At 41.2% G+C, this 23,644-nt stretch overlaps 1 protein-coding gene across 8 annotated transcripts in view; it reads right to left on the bottom strand.

The window, feature by feature from the left end:
• The window catches only part of FOXP1 (forkhead box P1), a 628,854-nt gene that overhangs the window by 354,374 nt on the left and 250,836 nt on the right, over window positions 1-23,644 (bottom strand). The gene's annotated exons all lie outside the window — the stretch shown is intronic.

Raw genomic sequence — 23,644 nt, 5'->3', positions numbered from 1 at the left:
AAGAGGCCCCTTTGCATAAACACAAACACTCAGCAAATGAATAACTGGCTCAATCAGACGCCCGCTGTGCCTTCTACCTGTCCTCGCTCTGACAGGAGACACTGCCTATTCCAGGGGACACCACTAAACAAACAGGAGACAGTTAAATGTTATGTTGCTATAATAACAATTAAAATGAATTGTATTCATTAGTAATTAAGAACTCACTCGTGGGGGGTGGCGGGGGGAGTGCTATTGTTGTATCTCCAGCTACTCCAAAAAGAACTTGTAGTATACCCATCCCTGGAGTTCTGCTCTGGGTTGCATTTCAATCTCTAACATTCAATGAGAGTTTTAAACAATCAGTTTGTTTAGTCACAATTGTCAGAGATACGCGTCTTGTTTCTCTGCTTTGTCACGTCGTAAATTGATACCTGTGACTCCGTACCTACAAAGATCTGTTTGATAATCTGTTTGATATATGTATATAAAGTGCACATATAAAAATATACACATATACATATATATGTGCATATATACTCACACATAATACATTCATGCATATCTAATTAAAGAGAATAAGCAAAAATATGCTACTTAACTATACTCTCTAGTTCACTAATCATTTAAGGAAAATAATTCGAGTTTTCCAAAAATATATCCCAAATGCCTGCCTTTCAAATGTCACCAATCCATGACCACTCATTTAAAAACATTACCCCTATATTAGAAAGGATGCTTTTAACTGAGTGGCCTCAACCACTTATAATTTCAATTAAATAACATAATTACAGTCAACAATTTTCTCCATTTCGGCAGACAATATGCCATACCTCAACATAATTTGTCCTTACAATCCAGGAATTTAAGCAAGAGGAAAAACATGCCAGTGTTAGGAATCCACCACTGCCTTTTCTCAGCTTATGGAATCAACTCACACTGACCTCTCATTCTACGTTCCAGCTACATGTTGGTCTTAGTAACTTAATTATTTTTTAATAACTTTTGCAGTATTAAATGATTTCGATTGAAACATAAATAAGATTATGTTCGTCTACTACTTACTAATGCCATACAGTACTCTGGGGCCAAATCCAGCAGGGCTATGCTATAGGATGCGTCTATATTATTACTGTATTTGGACTAAAAAGGATAGGTCACAGATCCTTCACAGCCTTCGAGAATGCTGTGATTATCCTAGCCAAGGGAAATAGGGCAGCTTTCTATTTCAAAAGCAATTTTAATTTATTAACACAAAACTGTTTTCTGGCCAAATCGTTCTACTGTAAAAGGTGCAGATCATCACTGAAAAGTTTTAAAATATATTTACAAACAAACCAGCAAACACAAAACTTATTTCAAACATATATTATGGCATAGCATGGAGAAAAGACAAACAAAATAAAAAGACACCCAAAGACCCAGAGAATAAAACACAGGTTCTCTAAGAGGGGTGACCACAGAAACTGAAGGTGCTGATTTTGTCCACTCTTTTTGCCTTGAAATGACCTTCCAAATAAGGTGTTAGATAACCCACGTCCATAGAAGATAGTGATCTAACCTTGCTGCAAATAAACCATAGAACAAAATTTAATCATTATATCACTGTGAGAAAGCCTCTGTCCATCCCCATGGAGCTTCTAATGACTGTTTTGGCAGTTTTGAGGGTAGTTATGCTTCCCAGCTCATCTATATCTCATACTGGTTGAGTAAGCTAATGGAAGTGATGTTAGTAGAATCCAATATTAATGCTCTGTATCATGCAAACCTGGACGCAACTGAATATATTATACAATTATAGGTAGCATCTAATTCCATAAGTATTAGATACTGTACCCTAAATTAATATTTTAATGAGGACGGTGAAATAAAGACGACAATCCAGGTAAGGGATCCATGCATTGTGGCCCAGCTAAGCTCCTTGCTGAAAGAGCGCCGGATTCGGGAGCAAACGGCACAGACACAGGGATTGTGACAAAAATCCGTATGCAAGCTTTAGATGCTGAGTGACACATACTGATGCACAGAGTCAAAGATGTCATCCTCACACAAGCGCCACTCGCTGTAAGCTTGAGAGAAAATGCAGGGGGAAAGATGGGGGGGGCGTAGTTGCAGCGAGACCTCCAGAAAATAAACAGGGTGTACAGTTTCAAAGGCTGCAGACACAGACATTTCATTGTTCAAGCCAATTATCAGTGGAAAATAATAACAACAGATGGATTCAGAGTCACTGACTTTTCATATGCACTTCATCTCGGCGGAACAGATGATGAAACGCGAGAGCTATCTCAAAAAGGCAAAACATCTTTCAGTAAAAGAACTCTACAGTCCAGATGGGGACCTTCTAAGGCTGCTGATTATCTTCTTATAATGTTGTAAGATAGACTTACTAAAACATTTCAAGAACTGATCAGATATGATGCGTACAATGGCTTCATTATTGGAAGGAGTCGTCTCAGACTTGTGACTAAACCCGGCAGAGATTTCAATAAGGTTAGGACTGTAAGTTTCCTGTTTTCTCATCAGGGACTGCAGGTTCCAACTAAAACTGGAAATCTGTGCACAACAGGAGAATAAACCGTCGCCCAAGGATCCTATATATTTGCTCTTCTCTCATTTGAGCAAAGGAAAAAAAAATAAACTGGAACTGTAAAAAGGACATTAAATTATTCTGAAGCATTCTGCCACAGTGTGCGAGTGGGGGTGAGGGAGGGATGGCTCCAAAGCAACTCTTTATTAAAAGCATTTGGTGATAAAATATCAGCCCTTACATGCATTAGAACATCTTAAATATCCCTTGCCACTGGTGACTGCAAAATAGAATTTCCTTTTAGTAGGGAATACATATAAATTTCAATGGTGGTGTAACAGCAATTCTAACAAATGTCAACCAAAACTCACCAACCTACCGTAACCCACTCTCACTCAACTTACCACCAAGTTAGGCTTGCTGATAAAACACAAGAGGTTAACCACAACCTGAGGGCTTGCTGTAAGTAATGGAAAAAGTTAAATCTCTAATCAGATAGGCCTCATCCCTACTGGAATAACAATGTATCTGTTCCATGTATCTGTCTACTCATCTATCCATCTCCATCCATCCATCCATCCATCCATCCATCCATCCATCCATCACCAACTGCACATTCATAATTTTGCAAAAATTCTTTCCCTGAATTGACATGAAACATGGTCGAAATCACTGCACTAAGAAAAAAGAAAAGCTGATTCTCTCAACTATTTACTAACATTCTTAACATTTAAAAAAATATTTTTATGAACACACTGTTGACTTCACAAGTTTATAACATAATTTTTTTTTTTTTTTTTTTCTGAGCAAGGCTTTTCTTTCAAAGTACTCTGACAAAAGTAAATTCATAGCAGAACACACAGGCACGAAGAAAATATCGCCAAGGGCAAAATTCTGCAACTGCTTTAAGAAGCAAACAAGAACACAAAAGATGTGTAATACAACCATCTGGCTCTCCTCTTACTATATCAATGCCTCAACCTTATCCCCACCCCCTGAGCCAACCCACACCAATGCCACAAAACCAAATGGCTTCACTTATGTTTCCTGCACAGCAAATTTACACAATGCAGTTAGAATGCAAAAGTTGATTTTGACACATAAACTAGCATCTTTTGAATTTTCCCCACTTCAGTGATTTTGTTGTTGTTGTTATCTGTTCAGAGTGGGACTTCTTTGAAAAACCACCAAGAACCTCACCATGATAAAGATGTTCTCATATGGACGTATCTGTTCAGCCCCAAGAGAAGTCTCCCTGAAAACCTTAATCTCTGCCATCTTGTGCTTTCTGTTATCATCAGACTTTAGATGTGGACATTAAAAAAAAAAATCCTAAGCTTATTCCAATTAGAACTTTTACTTTTGGGGGGCACTAAATGGTGGGTTGTTTCTCCCACTTATGATTTGAAATAACTGTGCTAATTTTTAATTACCATTCTTGCAAGTCAGCATGTTCACTGGAATTTTTCCTCATTCAGCTCAGTTTACAAACATTTACTGAGCAACTACTGTGGTATTAGAAACATGCTGGACAATGGACGATCAGAATCTATTATTTTCCCGTGTGCTAGCAGGACTTGCCTGGTACATTAAACCAGCAACTCTACAGTTTATAAAAAAAATCTTCCACATGCAGGCAGGCTGAAGCATTTTATTTACTTATATACTTATTTTTGAAGTCAGATATAACAGACATTTGAAAGTTATAGCCTGTTTGTGGGGATCTAATTGCTTCCAAAAGGTGGGAATGAATACTTTTTATGGAAATCTCTGTCTGGGTGAAACCAATAAAGCATCATAAATGCTTCTCACCAAGGGGCAACAATGTAAAAAATAATATCTTAAAAAAAAATTTCTTCACAGGCAAACTCTACTGTTCGCTTTTGTGCAGGGGCATGCTAGAGGCAGACGCTCTGTATCAGGCAAGAGTTCTCAGTTAGAATTAAGGTCTGCCAGGTGGAGGGCCACATCTGCTTTACTTCTGTTTTCTCACTGTTGCTGGTCTTCCCCCATTCCTGCGTCCCTCTCCGTGTTCCCCGATGAGACTTTGACTGGTTTTTCAAGGGGCTAACTTTTGGTTCTCTTCCGGGCGTTTCTGCCCACAGGGTCCCCTGGTTTGGACAGCAGCAATCGCCTGTAGGACACACACAGCGAATCCAGCCACAGGATGAGGAATTCTGCTGATTGTTTAAGCCTGCACTAGTGTCTGGCCACCAGTTGGCAAACACAACTCATGGCTGCCTACCAGGCCTAGGTTAACACAGCTGGAGCCAGATGACAGGCTCTCAAAGATATTCTTCCCATGGCCACATCTGGCTCTTGGCGGTTCCCAGTGCAGCTGAACTGACTCTGTTTGGCTGTTCTGGGCAAAGTTTAGGCAACAGATAAGTCGTATTAATTTCAGTTTATGACAAAAGTATCAGAACATATACTCCATGAAGGCAGGGATTTTATCTGATTTGCACCCCCTCTCCCACTTTTTTTTTTTTTTTTGAGACATAGTCTTACTCTGTTGCCCAAGCTTGAGCGCAGTGCAGTGGCACGATCATGACTCACTGCAGCCTGGAACTAACTGCTAGACTCAAGCGATTCTCCTACCTCAGCCTCCTGAGTAGCTTTGTCTAGAGGCACGTGCCACCATGTCTAGGTAATTATTAAATTTTTTGTAGGGACAAGGTTTCACTATGTTGCCCAGGCTGGTGTTGAATTCCTGGGCTCAACTGATCATCCTGCCTTCGCCTCCCAAAGCGCTGGGATTACAGGCATGAGCCACCATGCAGGCCTCTTGCTTGCTATATCCCAGTACAGAGCAGCGGCTACGCAGGGTAGGTGTTCAGTAAATACAGAATGAGTGAATAACGCTAACCAGTGTCTGAGTTGAACAAAAACATTCCTGTATCTTATTCCAGCTACTCTGTTCCTACTGTTCTACGTAAAATGGCTAGCACGCTGGTGCACACAGAGAAGCCCGTGAATGGTTCTACAGCTAGATTTTATTATGGACACACTCACACTCAAGAATGTACCCATGTACATTGTCAGTATATAGCTGGAAAGACCTCCAACAATCCTTCCCCTCAAATTACCCAGTCTCCCAGAATTACCCATATCCCAACTTGGTTAGTCCTTCAACTGAGAAGCTTGGCAGCTCTGCGCCCACAGGGCCTGAGAGTGATCTCAAAGTAGAAACTTACCTTTTGGCCACCACCACAGTGCCAAATGATGAGGCAACTTTTCCTGGCACCTTTTCATCCTATTTCCTTTCCCATGCCTCTCTTCCTAAATTCCCTGATATCTGCAGATCCCAGCTCCCTTCCACATTCAACTTTGACCCAAGGATAGGCTTCCCCAAAGCTCACCACCTCTCTAGCTCCCATTAGAAACACATTTAGAAAAGCCTATGTAATTTAAAACCAGGCAGGCCCCCCCACCCCTTGGCTCCTTAGCTAGAAAGAAGCCCAACTTATAGGCTGTTATGTTAATAATGACCATAAAGCTCCCCTGAGTCCACCAAGGGCTTGCTAAAGGTGAAGGGACACTTGATGGAAGCCTGGCAAGGCTGTACGCATATGCTGTTGCTTTCTGAAAAAGAAAGTTAACACTCCTAAAGCAAGAACGACTGAACAAGGCAGATGAGTTCAACAAGCTCAGCATATGGACTTCAGCGAAACAAAGGTAAATCAAAATTGAGCTAGAGGAAGCTGTTGCTGAACTCACCTCCTTTTCTATCATATAAGGCAGCAGGGTGGAGGTATAGATAATTATTTTAAGCTAAGTTTCTGAAAAGAGTTCTGTGTTCACTATGAAGAATTCAGGCTTCAAGCTCCCCTTGGAAGGAGTTGCTTACCTCATTAAAGGTGGACCAGAAGGATCAACCCCTAAAATGCCTCTCCTTCCCTGCTTCTGCTATTTGAAATTACTTTAAAAATGAGAGAATAAGCTAGGCTCAGTGGCTCACACCTGTAATGCCACCTATTCAGGAGGGGGAGGCAGGAGAATCGCTTGAGCCCAGGAATTCAAGGCTGCAGTGAGCTAGTATGGTGCTACCGCACACTAGCCTGGGCAATAAAGTGAGACACTGTTTAAAAATGCGGGAATTGGCCAGGCATGGTGGCTCAGGCCTATAAACCCAGCACTTTGGGAGGCCAAGGCAGTTGATCACACTTGAGGTCAGGAGTTCGAGGCCAGCCTGGCCAACATGGTGAAACTTCATCTCTACCAAAAAATACAAAACAATTTAGCTGGGCATGGTGGTGCTTGTCTGTAGTCCCAGGTACTCAGGAGGCTGAGGTGGAAGAATTGTTTGAACCAGGGAGGCAGAGGTTGCAGGGAGCTGAGATTGTGCCACTGCACTCCAGCCCACGTGACAGAGTGAAACCTTGTCTCAAAAATAATAAAATAAAATAAAATAAAATAAAATAAGGGAATGTCTTTGTACAATTGCACAATCACAATGAAACTTTAAAATAATTCTTTAAAAAGCAGTAAAACAGGCTGCAAATGATTGATATCTACCTATTCATTGGCTGAAAACAGGCTATCAAGTAAAAACAAAAACAAGTAAGTTTTGAAAGTTAGGAAATAATTTTTAAAAAGGCAAGGCTGAGGTTGTACAGAACGAGTGTCTGTATTTCTTAATGCATCCTTGGGCTGCCTCACCTAAAACTAAGTATTACAGAATATAGTACTATACAGTATACTTTAGACTAGAATAGTTCAGAATTTACAAGCATGGATTCAAGTACCCAAGTTCAAAACTTAGCTCTGGTGCTTACTGACCTTGTGAGCTTAGGCAAGTTACTTAAGCTCTCTGTCCCTCAGTGTTCTCATCCATAAAATGGGCTTGCTTACAGTGCATTATTTGCTTTTGGAGAATAAATGCACTGACAAGAAGAAGTACTTAATAGTGTCTGGTACAAAGTGAATGCTCAAAGAAATGATGGCTGCTGTTATTATAATCAGGGATGACAGAACTTAAATAAATCTAAAACTTTCTACACTCATTTCTGCCATCTCTACAAGTTGTTAAAAATAGCTGGTTGGCTGGGCATGGTGGCACATGCCTGTAATCCCAGCACTTTGGGAGGCTGAGGCAGGTGGAACTCAAGGTCAGGAGATTGAGACCATCCTGGCCATCATGGTGAAACCCCACCTCTACTAAAAATACAAAAATTAGCTGGGTGTGGTGGCGCGGGACTGTAATCCCAGCTACTCGGGAGGCTGAGGCAGGAGAATCGCTTGAACCCAGGAGGTGAAGACTGCAGTGAGCTGAGATAATGCCACTGTACTCCAGCCTGGCGACAGAGCAAGACTCCATCTTAAAAAAAAAAAAAAAAAAAAAAAAAAAAGTCTGGCTGTGTGCCATGCTACAGGCTGGAAAAATAAAAGAGAACGTGTATCAGATTTTAAACTTCTTAAGAACGTAGTGCTAAAATAAAATCAAAGTACTTATTTTTTCCCCTCAATATTAACTGGAGAATCGCAGATGTAAGATTGGGGTCTCACCTACCTCAGTGGAGGCAAGTCATTAGTTACAAAAAAGCTATACGCCAAGGTTAGCCTTGGGGCTGCCTGTCCCACCAACTACCAAAAAAGACTTGGGGGAGATGTTCAAAGAAGGCAGGAGGAGAATCCAGCCTGAAACCCAAAGGCATTGAAACACATTTTCTTGTACTTTTCAAGTCTGTGCATATAGATTCTGTTACTGATTTAGGATCTTAAACAGTTTGTTTATTTTTTAAATGCCTTTCAGCTCACCTTTAATAACATGTTTCTTTGACTTGGCTGAACTATGCCTCAGAAGAATTACAAGCGGGAATAAGGCTGGGTAAAAGGTTCAGTGAACTAATCCACACCTGGTCCATGTAAAAAAAAAAAAAAAAAAAGAAAAAAGAAAGAAAGAAAAAGAAAAGAAAAAGCTCATATTTTCCATATAGAAACAAGCTCCTTTATATGAACCAGCCTTTTATTTAATTGCTAAGGCACTTTCCACACCTTACAACCTTTCATGTCCTTCTTCACTTCGGTGGGAAAAAGGCACAGAACCACTTTCCAGCCACACCAGGGTGCTTTATCAGCGACAGAAATTAATACTCCTATTAATAATGATAGCAAGCACAAACCTGATTCAAAACTGGAAGTGGTAGGTTCACTTAAGCAAAAATTCCCTGGCCAAGTTTTGCCATTAAAAAAAAGACAAGGATGTCCCCTGAGAACAGATTTGGGATAAACTGCGACAATCTCTTCATCAAAATTCAAACTTTTTTCTGCTTCAATTGTGTGACCCAGACTACTAAGTGGAAGGAATAAGGCATGGATGGGGAAAATCTTGAATGAGAGAGAACAGCAAATATTTTAGAGCTAAAAGGTGCCTTTGAGAGGTCCAGGCAAGCCACTCCCCTGGGAGGGGACTCTGTGTGACCAAAGTCACGCAGGTGGTGGGGACGAAAGCAGGGACTCAAGCCTATGACTCCCAATTCATGAGGAAAAGCAATGGCTACAGAATATGGCCCCTGGGAACATCAGTCATGTTAAGAGGAGATTTAAGAGCAGGATCCTGTGAACAGCAAAGAGGCCAGAGAACAGAAGAAGAAGTCGTGAGTGTCCCACAGCCTGTGCCAGCCCATTGCATCTGAAGTTGGACTTGAACAAGCTTTACTTTCTCCTATGAAATCCTTCACTTCCAGGTCCCAGGTATCTTCTATTTGCCTCTTAGTTTTGTTCACAAGAAAATTCTTTTAACCAACTCTGCTTTGAAATAAGTGGAAAAGGAGACATTTCCATACTTTCGTTAAGAAGCAGCAAAGTGAAGTGGAGAGATCATTTAATTAGGAGGCAAGAGAGGGCGACTCTGCTCCTGGACCCACCAGTAACTCAGCTAGGATTTGGGAAGCCCCTTCTCTTCTCCAGACTCAGGCTCCTCACTGGTACAAGGAGGGGTACTCAGGGATGGTATTTAATTGCTACAGACAGGTCGCCTGAACAAGGTGTTAAAATGCTGAAATACTTGTGTACTCGCTGGGAAACGGCCCTTGCCCCTAAGCCTCCTGAGCACACCCTTGACCAGCAACCTGGACTTCCCTGCCTTCTCCACGGCATGGTGAGGGTTTCCCAGAGCCCTGCTCCAGAGCTAGAGCTAGTGGCCATTGGGATGACCACAGCTGTGCTGTACCTGTGAACTATTGTGACCATCACCCCCAGATGCTCTGATAGGTCCCTTTCCAAGGCTAGACGCAAGGACCACCAGGGCCAGCTAATGCCCCAGAGAATGCCACCACCTGGGGCCCATGTGGGGCCCAGCAAGAGACAGACGGGTTGGGACAAGCACAACAGTGGATCCACCAGAGAGCTGCCTTCCTCCCCAAATTAATTCCCTCACTTGGGGCACCCAGATGTGGGCCTGTAGGAACGAGGCAGGTCAAAGGAATTTTCTCAGGGCAAATTTTTTTTTTTTTTTTTGAAATGGAGTCTTGCTCTGTCACCAGGCGAGAGTGCAGTGGTGCGATCTCGGCACACTGCAACCTCTGCCTCCCGGGTTCAAGTGATTCTTCTATCTCAGACTCCTGAGTAGCTGAGACTACAGGCGCCTGCCACCACGCCCAGTTAATTTTTTATATTTTAGTAGAAATGGGGTTTTACCAGATTGGCCAGGATGGTCTCGATCTCCTAACCTCATGATCCACCCGCCTTGGCCTCCCAAAGTGCTGGGATTTCAGGCATGAGCCACTGCACCCGGCTAAATTTGCTTCCAAAAACTGGAAAGAAATAAACCATTGTGAAACAACTCTATAAGTAAAATCCTCAGCTCAGAGGGAACCCAACCCGACATATGTAATCAAATTATATTTACCATGGAAATTCTAATAGCTCCTACTTTCTACTCCACTTTTACTGCCCTCTAGGAAAAGGAATATTTTACTATCCTGTGTTCCAAATTTCCACCAGAGGGTTGAGGCATTATACGTGCTGAAATATACAGGAAAGGAAAAAAATTCCCATTATTATTTCCTTCAACCCTCTCTACCTTCTATGCCACCATTACTCAAAAGTCACTCAAACATTTTGCTGGCTGACATGACGCCATGCTGTCACTTGATCAGGTGTGGAGTACCACATGGAATGAATAAATACTTATCCACAACCGCATATTAAATGGGAATTCGCACAGGCGGGCTCCGGAGACAAAGACGTTTCTATACAGAAATATTAACTAAGAATTTAAGTAAATGGCCCCACTGGAAAAAAAAAAAAAGTTCTGAAGTAGCAATATAAACTATATTTAATAGCAACAAAAAATATTTTCCTTTTGGGAAAGCAATTTGGGCTTCTAAAAGTTACTGCCTTTCACGTGACTTAGTACAGTATGCCTGAATTCTTTCATTTCCTAAAACACAGATGCTAGGCCCCAAAATTCTACTTTGTGAGAGTTAATTTTTTTTTTTTGATTAATCTTCCCCCAAATACAATACTCAAATAAGAAACTATTTTGGTACCTTTCCCCCCACACACAATTGTTATTTTCTTAAGTGTCTGAGTATAACACGTCCCAAAGAACATATGTTCCCGAGGAAGAAAAAAAACCGGGCTCTAGAACTAATACACAATGAAAAATAAATTTAAAGCAGCCTTCTGGTCTGACATAAGAATATAAAAATGATATGAGCAAGAACAGCTTAGTTTACATACTTTTCAGTCACAGCTGCTGCTCCAAAACCACAATACCTTTAAAATGACATTTTAAGGAAACAGATACGGCGTGGCTTTAGCCATAGTTAGATGTAGCTAACACTGAATTAAAGGGGCTTTTCTTTTTATACGCACACTTTATATAACCCTGTACACTGGCACAATTAAGAAGAGTAAGTCACTTTTAAATAATGTAGTGATAAACGGAATGAATTACAAATAATTCTACCCAGCAAGTTTTTTTTTTTTCTCCCTTCTTTTTCCTTTAAAATCACCAGGCTCAGGCATAAAAATAGAGTTTCAGGGACAGGAGGAACAAGTCCCCTCTTCTTGGTTAATATTTAATTGGGTGCTAAAGATTTCTTGGAGAGGACCTCTGTACCTCCAGTGACAGGCATACAAGAGGCTCCTATCTCTGCAAGAGATGCAGGCACTTCCCTGAATAAACGAAAATAACATACAATTAAATCAGACTATTCAATTAATAAATTACTTTGGTGGACCTTGCAGGCCAAGTCCTATTTAATTACATAATTTTAAAAATATTTGCACATTGCAATCACCGAAATTGGCTTTGAGGTTTCATAATACACACTTAACACTTGAGTTAAAGAACAAATTTATTTAATAAATGCAGGCCTAAGTGCTAGAAGGCCGTACCACTCTAACTGCAAAATCACTTAGCACATCCTCAGAAAAAGCAAATAAACTTTTTCACTATTTAGACGTGGGCTGCTGTTGAATGTCAGGAGAAGCTGGCTGATTTTTTTATGTTTTCTCTGTCATGTGTTGCTTGTAAATCTAACCATTCTGAGAGGTGATTAGAATAGAGCTAATGGACAAAATGGTTCCAGTTAAAGATAACTTAAAGATAAACTAAGGTGGAAGATGTCAAGGTCCTGGTAGTAAAAACCTCTTCAGAGTAAAACAAAGAGAAGTCGTATTAACTCCCCATTTTTCACTTCTTGGAATACCAAAATACGCCATAAATTAACATGGTTACTGAGCGTAAAGATGTGTTCCATTAGGAAAGCACACACAAATTCAGGGGTGAGGAGGACATTCATAAACAGAATAGAATTACAGGTACCCCAAAGAGGGCAGAAACATTTCAAAGTGTCTCTATTCTCTATAGTTGTACTGGAAGTTGTGATTTTGCCATTAACTGACGTTTTCTAGAAAACCACTTGACCGCTTTACTGCCACAACTTTTTTTTGATAGAAATCTTTGTCAAACACACATATTTTCAAATAACCATTTGCACACTTTATACCCACAATGGCCTCAGAGTTTTTGAGCTGGGTGGGCTTGACTCTCTTTATACTAAAAGCCCCCATATCATCACAACAAGGGTTACCTTTGTTGTTGTTTGGGGGTCTTCTCCTTAAAGATTTCTGTCATACATATGAGATCGAGCCTGCTGTGTGCTTTCATTTGCCTGCTTCTAGAAACTTCTGTGCTAAATTCTCAAAGCCTCTAAGTTGCTACTACTATGCTAACTATGAATTCAGAATTCATAGTTCTGAAATTGAAAAAAATTTTAAATAAAACTGAAAAAAAAAAAAGATTCTGGTGTGACTTTATAATCTCTGTTCAGTGATGAAACAAAAATTCTTTTCACAGTCTCATAGCCCCCTACTCTCTCCTCCCTTTCAGAAACTTCTGGAAAGAGCTGCTATACTCCCTGTCTCCACTTACTCATCTTCTAAACATCCTGCAGCCCACACCATGCCACTGAAACCTCTGTGGCCAAAGTCATGAAGTTTTCAGTCCCTTTTGTTTGGTCCATGGGCTGCATTTGGCAGAGCGCACCCTCCCTTCTTCTCGAACAGTTCCCATTTCCAAGCAGTCTGCCTGTGACGTTGGCTCTCCAGGATCTACAACCTTCTTCAGCATCCTATTCTCCGCTAACCTGGTTCTTCTTCCTTGGGTCTTCTCTCAGTGAATGCTACCACCACACGCCTAGCCAATGGGGCCAAACACTCTGCAGGCACATTCGACTCCTCCACCACATCCAACAACGACATTCACTCCATTCTCTTTCCTTCACCCTGACCAACACTCACCAGCCCACACAAGGGTGCCTCCCACGACTCTGCAATTTCCTTGTGAAGGCTCTTTCCTGCCTTTGGTTTTGCTCTCCTCAAACCTATCCATGGGGAAGACAAAGTCATCTTGCAAAATGTGAATGTACAACGTTCTATCAATTCCCAGATAGCTTCCCCAGTCACATCTTAAAATTTTTGACATTAGGATGCATCTCAACATTGATGTGGATGCTTAACGTTGCTCGCTTCCTCACGCACATCCCATCCCAGTTGAACAATTTCTTAGCTTTCTAAAGCCCAGAGGGTCAAGGGGAAGCATCTAGAGGTATTCAAAAGGCTGTGCTGGATGTCAGCCACCACTTGGTCCTCCGGTCGAACTTTCTTTGCGGCTCCGAGACCACCAATTTACCACGGACAGGCACTCACATACACACCCTGTACACTTTTGTCTCTGCACAGATCTAGCCTAAGCCGCTGCACAGATCTAGCCTACCCTCGTATTGTTCTGCCCTCTTTCACCTAAGAAATCCCACACATCCCATATAACTCAGGCACAAATGCCACTTCCTCCAAGAAGCCCTCCCTAACCTCTCTTTATATCAATGTCCTGTTACCTATTCCCTTTATACACAGTACTTGTCCCAATATAGGCATGAGTCCATTTTATTATAATGGTCTATTTAATCAATCGTTTCTCTTGCTAAGCTGTATCCCAGTCTACAAAAGGCACTTAATAAATCTTGAAAGAATAAAGTAAAAGTTGATGAATTTCAGTAAACAATGTTAATGGCAACAATTTTTCCTTCTTTGGTTACTTCATAAAATCAGCTCTTCTCCATCTTCGTTCCTCTCCCTACTACCATGGTTTAGCAACACGCGGCCAAGCAGACGGAGTCTGCATAGTATTTCTTCATACCTCTGAAGATATAAGAAATGTATCACAGCTGATATTTATGTGAATGACTGAGATATAATTTGAATAAAAACCTTTCCGTTCCCTTGAAGTAAAATCATCTTATTGTTCATAATACAGTGCAAAGGAAATAGAATGAGCAAGGAAGCCATAAGAATTTAATCAAGTCGACTTCTTATAAATAAGAATTGAATTCACTATGCACCCCTAATTACCCTCCCGCTACTAACAGTGTCCTAATTTAGACTGCACCGGGAAAAAAAAAAAAAGGGAAAAAAAAAGCTTTCAGATTATAAGACGATTTTGCATTAAGGTCTCTGATGAGCCTTAGTGCCATTCCCTCTCCTGGGCTGTGGTCTGCTTAACTTCAGCTTTAATAATATCACGCTTCCCACTTCGACAAAACCAAACTTTGCAGTCGGCCTTCAAAACAGCGTGGAAGAAAGAGTTGTCAGGGGCCAATCCAGTGACCTCTAACCCTTGGCAAATTTGGTAATGGTGTTAAGACAAGAAACCTGGTATGAGCCAGCCATAGCCCCAGACTCAAGAAATGGTGTCATTTAAGTGACCACAAGATAAAAGCCAACCTCTGGAAATGTGAGATGGCCAGATGGGCCATATACAACACGTAAGACCACAGAACATTTTCTCTGGGGTTCAGGTTTTCAGAGACCCAGAGCTAAAAATATCAGAAGAAATTTCATGCTCACAATGTAATTAAAGTAACTGGCAGGCATCATTCAATATCATTTTTCTTTTTTTTTTCTGAGATGGAGACTCACACTCTGTCGCCCAGGCTGGAGTGCAGTGGTGCGATCTCCTCTCACTGCAACCTCTGCTTCCCGGGTTCAAGCGATTCTCCTGCCTCAGCCTTCCAAGTAGCTGGGACTACAGGCATGCGCCACCACACCCAGCTAATTTTTTTTTGTATTTTTAGTAGACGGGGTTTCACCATGTTAGTCAGGATGGTCTTAATCTCCTGACCTTGTGATCCGCCTGCCTCAGCCTCCCAAAGTGCTGGGATTACAGGCGTGAGCCACTATGCCCCGCCTCAATGTTATTTTTCATGATTATAAACTTGGCTGAGTCACTTAACTTTGCTGATCTTCACTTTCTTCTTCTGGAAAATGGGGTAATGAGATCTGTGTGAGAGTCAGATGTGAGAATATGTGTTATACTCATAAGCAGGATTTTTATTTGTGTATGTGTAGAGAGGCATATAAACTAGAAAAGATGAAAATTTTTGATACAACTCCTACATCATCCATTCTGTCATTTAGCAGACTTTAGGGAATACCATTCTGTGCCATATGGGAATAAAAACATGAATAAAACTAGGCCCTTGCCCTCAACGAACTCATATCAACATCTGGACTATGAAAAACAGTAGTCATTAGCCACATGTGACGTTTAAATTTAAATACATTAAAACTAAATACAACTAAAAATTCAGTTCCTCAATTGTACCAGTCATACTTCCAGTGTCAAAAGCCACATGTGGCTATCAGCTATCACACTGGATTGTGAAAGTATAGAACATTTTTATCATTGCAGAAAGTTCTATGGGACAGCTCAGGTCTAGAAAAACAAGATGAGTACAGTGTGTAGGTACATTTTAACCTACTGTGATAGGTGACAACGGGCAGCAGGAGAGGTTTTCTCATGGAGCCAATACCCATGAAGGATGGTAGGCTGCATTTTTATAGGGCAGAAAAGAGGAGCCAGGTGGAGCGAGGCACAGAGGCAAAGGTGCGCTGTCATCAAGGGGCATTCAGAGCTCCAAGAGGGGTAAACTATGCTTGGTGACTGGCGTGTAATTATATGAGGGAGCAGTGGTCACAGAGAAGTCTGGAGAAATTAGGATCCAACTATGAAGGTCTCCCAAGCCAAACTAGAAGTCTGGACTTACTGCGGACAACAGAGATGCGGATGCAGTAGAGTGACCACTGGATGTGTTTTGTAGAAAACCAACTATGCTGACAAAGTACAGCAGTGGTGGTTACCTCTGGAGTTGGACATGAGAACTCTGGAAAGCTTCTAAAAACGCTGATGCCAGAGCCCTTGCTCCAAATGAATTAAATCCCTTTCTGGGCACAGGGCCCAACCTCGGTACTTTTTTTTTTTTTTTTTTGAGATGGAGTCTTGCTCTGTCACCCTGGCTGGAATACAGTGGTGTGATCTTGGCTCACTGCAACCTCTGCCTCCCGAGTTCAAGCAATTCTCCTGCCTCAGCCTCCTGAGTAGCTGGGATTACAGACATGCACCACGTCCGGCTAACTTTTGTATTTTTAGTAGACACGGAGTTTCATCATGTTGGTCAGGCTGGTCTCGAACTCCTGACCTCATGATCCGCCCACCTCGGCCTTGGTACATTTTAAACTCCCAAAGTAACTAATATATAGTCAGGGTTGAAAACCAATGGAGATGACAAAGAAGTGAGATTGAGGTTAAGTTAGAATGAAGTAGTATAAGGAAGAGTCTACTGCCATGGCCCTATCAAGAGACAGTGAGGACCCTCCCAACACAGAAACTGGGAGGATGGAGAGGAAAGGCTCATTTTGATAGACGTTTCTAAGACAGAACCAATGTGACCTACGAACCAAGAATATGACCAATAAGAGAAGAACAAAAAAGAATATAATATGATAACTTCTGTCCCAGGGCAATAAGGACCAAGATTAAGCACACGGGAAAGTGAGCAGGTTTTGGAGGGGAAGAGTGTGTGACTAGTTCAGTTTTAGATGCATTGCCTGCTGCATTCTACAGAGCACCTCGTAAAAAGGCTCCGCAGCCTGGAAGAAATATCAGACTGATTCTAAAAAGCCAAGGCCTACAGTGGGACACAGAGTAATTTTCATGAGCACTTACGCAATCTTGACAAAGTAAATATTTCCGTAAAACTTCAAGCTATGGGAATAATAGCAAAGACGTGCACTTTAGACATTTTGTTCTATTTCCATCTATTCCACACTGCACATTAATGACCCTATCTGCCTTGCTTCACCAGCAGGACACAGGGATCCTGCCCCAGCTCTACCAGTTATAAGTTGCATGGCCTGGAACAAACACTGGACTTACTGGGCTTCAATTTCCTAATTATCAAAAGGAGAGGGCTGAATTAGAACTAGATGCTACCATATGGCCCTCCACTTTCAAGACTCTGAGGAGCAGAAATTCTATAATTTATAATCATTTATATAATTTATACATTAAATATATAAAATTATATATTTATAATTCATAAATACTATATATTCCTGAAATTATATTATTCAGAAAATATAGATTCCCAAAATAAGATACATACATTTCCTTTTGTCTTAAAGTTAGCCATTAAAGACACACACAACATGGTGTTTAGTTCTGAATACCAATTTGGTTCTGTTTTTCCTTTGCGGTATTAAAGTAAGGGGTTGCTCAAAGAATTATAAATCATGCTGCTATAAAGACACATGAACACGTATGTTTACTGTGGCACTATTCACAACAGCAAAGACTTGGAACCAACCCAAATGTCCATCAATGATAGACTGGACTAAGAAAATGTGGCACATACACACCATGGAATACTATGCAGCCATAAAAAAGGATGAGTTCATGTCCTTTGTAGGGATATGGATGAAGCTGGAAACCATCATTCTGAGCAAACTGTCACAACGACAGAAAACCAAACACCACATGTTCTTACTCATAGGTGGGAATTGAACAATGAGAACACTTGGACACAGGGTGGGGAACATCACACACCGGGGCCTGTCGTGAGGTGGGGGGAGGGGGGAGGGATAACACTAGGAGATATACCTAATGTAAATGACAAGTTAATGGATGCAGCACACCAACATGGCACATGTATACATATGTAACAAACCTGCACATTGTGCACATGTACCCTAGAACTTAAAGTATAATAAAAATAAATAAATAAATTAGTGTAAATTCAAAAAAATTAAAAAAAAATAAAGGGGTTGCAAACTCTAAAGTCTGTTGGAACGAAGGGCCATGCTAATGGGCAAAGCAGCCCAGAGTAGAAAGGCAAAAACCTAGGCCATGCCCCAGCTAAGGGGGCAGGCCAGCCATGACCCAGCTCCCACCCAGCTGCCATCTGGGAATGTGGACCCAGCGCTGCTCTACATCTATTGCAATGGCCAGAAATCCAGAGTTGCTGTAGGGTATAATCCCTTGAAAAAAAATTTTTTTTTTGAGATATTGTCTCGCTGTGTCATCCAGGCTGGAGTGCAATGGCCCAATCTTGGCTCACTATAACCTCCGCCTCCCTGGTTCAAGAGATTCCCCCACCTCAGTCTCCCGAGTAGCTGGGATTACAGACATAAGCCACCACGCCCAGATAATTTTTGTATTTTTAGTAGAAATGGGGTTTCACCATGTTGGCCAGGCTGGTCTTGAACTCCTGACCTCAGGTGATTCACCCGCCTCGGCCTCCCAAAGTGCTGGGATTATACGCGTGAGCCACTGCACCCAGCCAATCCCTTGATATTTAAATGCTAGTAACCGATCAAATTATTTTAAAGCATTTTATAGACCAAACACAACAGGCCTGAGATTGCCAGCTTGTCTCATGCCCTAAAGTATGCCATCCTTCTATGGTTTATGAACCTAAAAATCATAAAACATGGATTAAAAGTAAGAAAGAGGTCCTCTGAAGTCCCTAAGCCACTTCTAACCACTGGTTTCAGTCTAAGCAAGTTTGACCAACAATACCAACATGGCCCTTGAAGCAGCCTTTATATTAAGGGTCTATAAAGAAATCTCCTACAACTGTATTATTATTATTATTATCATTATTATTTTAGAGGTGGGGTCTTACTATGTCACCCAGGCTGAAGTGCACTGGCTATTCACAGGCATGCTCATAGCACACTGTAGCACTGAACTGCCAAAGCAATCTTCCCACCTCCTCCCCACAAGAAGCTAGGACTATAGGGCATGTGTCACCATATCTGGCTCAAAATGGCATTATTTTGTAAGATCACATCTGTGGGATTTGAATGGAGAAGAGAAAACCTGATGAATGTATTCTTTGTGTACCAAATATACAGTGGACTTTAACACTTAGTGATAAAAATGTAATGATTTACATTCTGCTGATAGCATCCATATAGCCCTCAGTGTATTCAAAATAGAAAAATACTTTATGTGGCATGCATATTACTCTCTTTCTTGCTTTCAAGCAGGAAAAAAATGCCACCAAGCTTCTCTTTTCATTATACCTTTTTTACATGAAATATTAAAGAATCTGGTATGCATTAGCAGGAAGAGGCCAAGTGTACCTGGACTATGCCATTACCCTCTTCTTCAAAGCACTGTGAAACATAATCTTTGGTCACCAGATCACCTTAAGATCAGTGCTACAGTGCAAATAGAGGCATTGCTAATAAAAAACAGTCTGTATTTGGAAGAGCTGCCCCATACATACCCAATGGGGACTCAATGGGCAAGAAATCTCAGAGAAAAGCATAAAAGAGGCTCAGATGAAAAATAACAGTCCAATAATAATCATAATAAAGCTCCCAACGATGGCCAAAACAACAATAACAACAACAAAAACCTCCTGGTGACAACCTGGATTTCATGCTTATTCTGTGATGGCAGAGCTGATGGCATCCTGGCTCTCAGAACAAAATCTGCAATGGATTCTTCAAGAGATGTGTTGTGAAAAAATAGAAGGAAGGAAGGGAGAGTTTGGAGCTAGGTACTATGGCACAGGATTTCAGTTTATATAAGCAGAATGCAATAAAATCTTCCCCCTTTAAATGATCTACTTGAGAACAGCTTTCTCATCATGCTTACTGGTTGGATGTCTTAGGTGGGTAAACATTCTTTTAAGCAAACTCTTAAACTCCACCAGGAGTTGGGGAAAGGGAAGAAAAGAAAGGGTGTCAGAGTTGGGAGAGATGGGCTGTGATAGACCTTATGGTACAGAAAGGTCAAGATGAACTCCGGATGAACTGGTTTACTGCAGAATGAGACAGTAATCCAAACTATAAGAGAAACAGTCAGAGCAAGTCATTAGAAATAGAAATGTGTACCAGGCACAGCATTATACTCTTCTTATCTCCATTGAACAGATGAGGAAAATAAGGTCCAGCAAGCTAACTAGTTCCAAGTCATACAGTTAATACATAGCAAAGCTTAAAGTTGAATTGCACTGCCCATTCTAGAATCCAAGGTCTTAGCCACCACGTTACGCTGTCTCCATAAGTTTGAGACACAGGGCCATACTGAACAAAAGCAAGTAAAGACCAAACCAGATGTGAGAAGAGAAAGGATACCTTCAGAAATGCTTGTGGAGGGAATCATCTGAGGCTGACTTTGATGGATCAATGAGGGAAATGGCTGGGAGGGAGGCGATGACAGCCTTGTTGTGACTCCAAAGAGGGGAATGAGGCAGACTTACTGTACTGAATGAAACAGCCTTCTTGGCTGCAACAGAAAGGTCACTTGCAAGAGAACTGCATTGTGTATAAATATGTACCCACAAATTATGAAATCTGACCACCAATCAATTTCTTAACTTTTTTGTTGTTGTTCTTTTGTCTTGTTTTGTGGGTTTTTTTTTTTTTTCTTTTTCTTTTTTTTGACAGTGTCCTTCTGTTGTCCAGCCTAGAATGCACTGGCACGATCTCGGCTCACTGCAACCTCCGCCTCCTGGGTTCAGGAGATTATTGTGCCTCAGCCTCCCGAGTAGCTGGGATTACAGGTACGTATCACCACCATGTCAAGATAATTTTTGCTTTTATTTTGTTTTAGACAGAGTCTCCCTCTGTCGCCCAGGCTGGAGTGCAGTGGTGGCACGATCTCGGCTCACTGCAAGCTCCGCCTCCCGCCATTCTCCTGCCTCAGCCTCCTGAGTAGCTGGGACTACAGGCGCCCGCCACCACGCCCGGCTAATTTTTTGTATTTTTAGTAGATACCGGGTTTCAAATTGTTAGCCAGGATGGTCTCGATCTCCTGACCTCGTGATCCGCCCGCCTCGGCCTCCCAAAGTGCTGGGATTACAGGAGTGAGCCACCGCGCCCGGCCCAATTTCTCCAAGTTATAAGCAGAGGAAATGACCTGCTGTAAAGGGTAGTTCAGTTTTATCATATGTAAGTATGTATGTGCACACCTGTGTGTTTACTGATGACACATTATATCTCGATCTCAAAGTACCTCTAATCTAAGTCACTCTTTTGCTTATTATAATACGTTCTTTCAAAATAAGGTGCATTATAGGTCTATAATTTTATTACCCAGAAGTGGCAACATTTGTCTAAATCAGTAATGTTCTCCCAGGGTATTCCCCCAATCTCTCTACACATGACAGTAGGCCACATAAGCACCTCAAATATTGTCATTTAAAACTACACCAGAAAGTTTATTCATCAGCAGTAGAGAGATGTGAAATTAAGGTTTTCATTGGTGACTTAGTAGTGCTCAAGACACGTGATAAGCTGAAAAGATTGGGTGTAAACATGTTTACATTAAAGGAGGCAGAAGAATTTGGCAAATAGGCTGGGCACGATGGCTCACGCCTGTAATCTCAGCACTTTGGGAGGCTGAGGCAGGCAGATCGCTAAGCCCAGGAGTTCAAGACCAGCTTGACCAATATAGTAAAACCTCATTTCTACCAAAGAAATAAAAAATAAAAATTTAAAAATTAAAAAAAAAGAAGCCCTGAGCACAGGTCTGGTGCCTTTTGATCCAGCTGGATTGTGACCTGATCAAGCCACTTGGGTGCAATGGCTGACACAGGTGGAATGAATGATCCCATCACCCACTGAGATAGCCTTTCACAAAGTCTAGACCTCTTAAATGTCACAACATAGGATTGTCCCAGGGCATCAGAGAGAAGAATGGTAAAGAACAAAAAAAATACAGGATCCTCCCCTAAAGCACTGGGAAAAAAACAGCCAGCAATAAACACATTTGCAGGTGGGTGACAGGAGAAGAACAATTATCAGAATTTGATCATGGTTTAAGGCCTAATACTTTATAGAGTACAGCACTGAGAAGAGTTACGGGGAAATGTCTAGGTGTAATTTTGATAACATTACCGCTGGAAGAATTCGCAGCATACATGTTCCAAAAAAGTATCTACCACCAAAAACAATGTTAATATTTGATATCAGAGTAAGATGATTTTTATCAACATGCAAGTGTTCATTTGACAAGACACAGTCCTTTGAAAGAAAATAACATGCCAGACATAGTGGCTTGTGCCTGTAATCCCAGTTACTCAGAAGGCTGCAAGGTGGGAAGATCTCTTGAGCCTAGGAGTTTGAGACCAGCCTAGGCAACACAGGGAGAACCTGTTTCAAAAGAAAAGCAGAGAGAAAAGAAAGCAAAGAATATGAAGTTATACATGTAATAACATGTATAACTCTTCCTCCTTCTATGCTTCAAAGCTGAAGCACACAATATCACTTCTCAGGCTGACATAAAACCAGCATTAAATGCTGTGTGATATGTACTTTAACATTCTCCTTTGCTTTCTACTTTTTCTTCACTGGGCAAAGATTTTCTTAACTCTAAGGCACAATGATCCCACATTTTTAAGAGCATTTCTACTTTCTTGTGATTTTAATCTTATCAATAAACAATTCATTACATATAAAATATTGTAAATCACTTCTACATTTTTATAAAACTTTTCATATAATTAAAGTGTCAAGTCAGAAAAAAACATCCTTTGAGAAGATGACAGTCCACACATTTGAGTTCAAAATGCATGGATATTGACCATAGGAATGAACAAAAATAAAGAAGTGGAAGTTAGAGGTTCAGCAAACAGTCCTATTTTTGCTGTGCTTACTTTAATCCACAAAACCTACAAAAGGGAGAAAAAATGGTAAAGCATCTGTGGACAAATTTATAACTAAAAGAAATTTGCACTAAGTGCAATTAAAACATGAGTGCCCAATAATGGTAGATTGGTTTAATAAATTATATTACATTCATGTAGTAGTAGAATATTATGTGGCCATTAAAAATAAGGTTATGTGGCAACATTTAGTGACATGCAAAAATGTGCTTGATAAAGCCTCAGGTAGAACTTGTATTACAAAAGAGAGAGGCAGAGTTTGCAGAAGCACAGTTTTTGATTTTTGAATTTTGCTGAGTCCCCACATAAAAAACATACAGAGCAACTAGAGACCAAAACCAAATATCCACAAGCAAACAAACATATAAGAAAATCAGGCCAGACATAGTGGCTCCCACCTGTAATCCCAGCACTTTGGGAGGCAGAGGCGGGTGGATAACTTGAGATCAAGAGTTTGAGACCAGCCTGGCCAAAATGGTGAAACTCTGTCTTGACTAAAAGTGTAAAAATTGGCCAGGCATAGTGGCACGTGCCTGTAATTAATCACAGCTACTCGGGAGGCTGAGGCAGGAGAATCACTTGAACCTGGGAGGTGGAGGTTGCACTGAGCTGAGATCATGCCACTGCACTCCAGCCTGGGTGACAGAGCAAGACTACTCTGTCTCAA

The sequence above is a fragment of the Chlorocebus sabaeus genome, chromosome 22 (assembly GCF_047675955.1).
Source record: "Chlorocebus sabaeus isolate Y175 chromosome 22, mChlSab1.0.hap1, whole genome shotgun sequence".
Classification (NCBI taxonomy): Eukaryota; Metazoa; Chordata; class Mammalia; order Primates; family Cercopithecidae; genus Chlorocebus; species Chlorocebus sabaeus.
The sequence above is the reverse complement of the archived record's forward strand: the minus strand, read 5'-3'. Positions and strand labels throughout refer to the sequence as shown.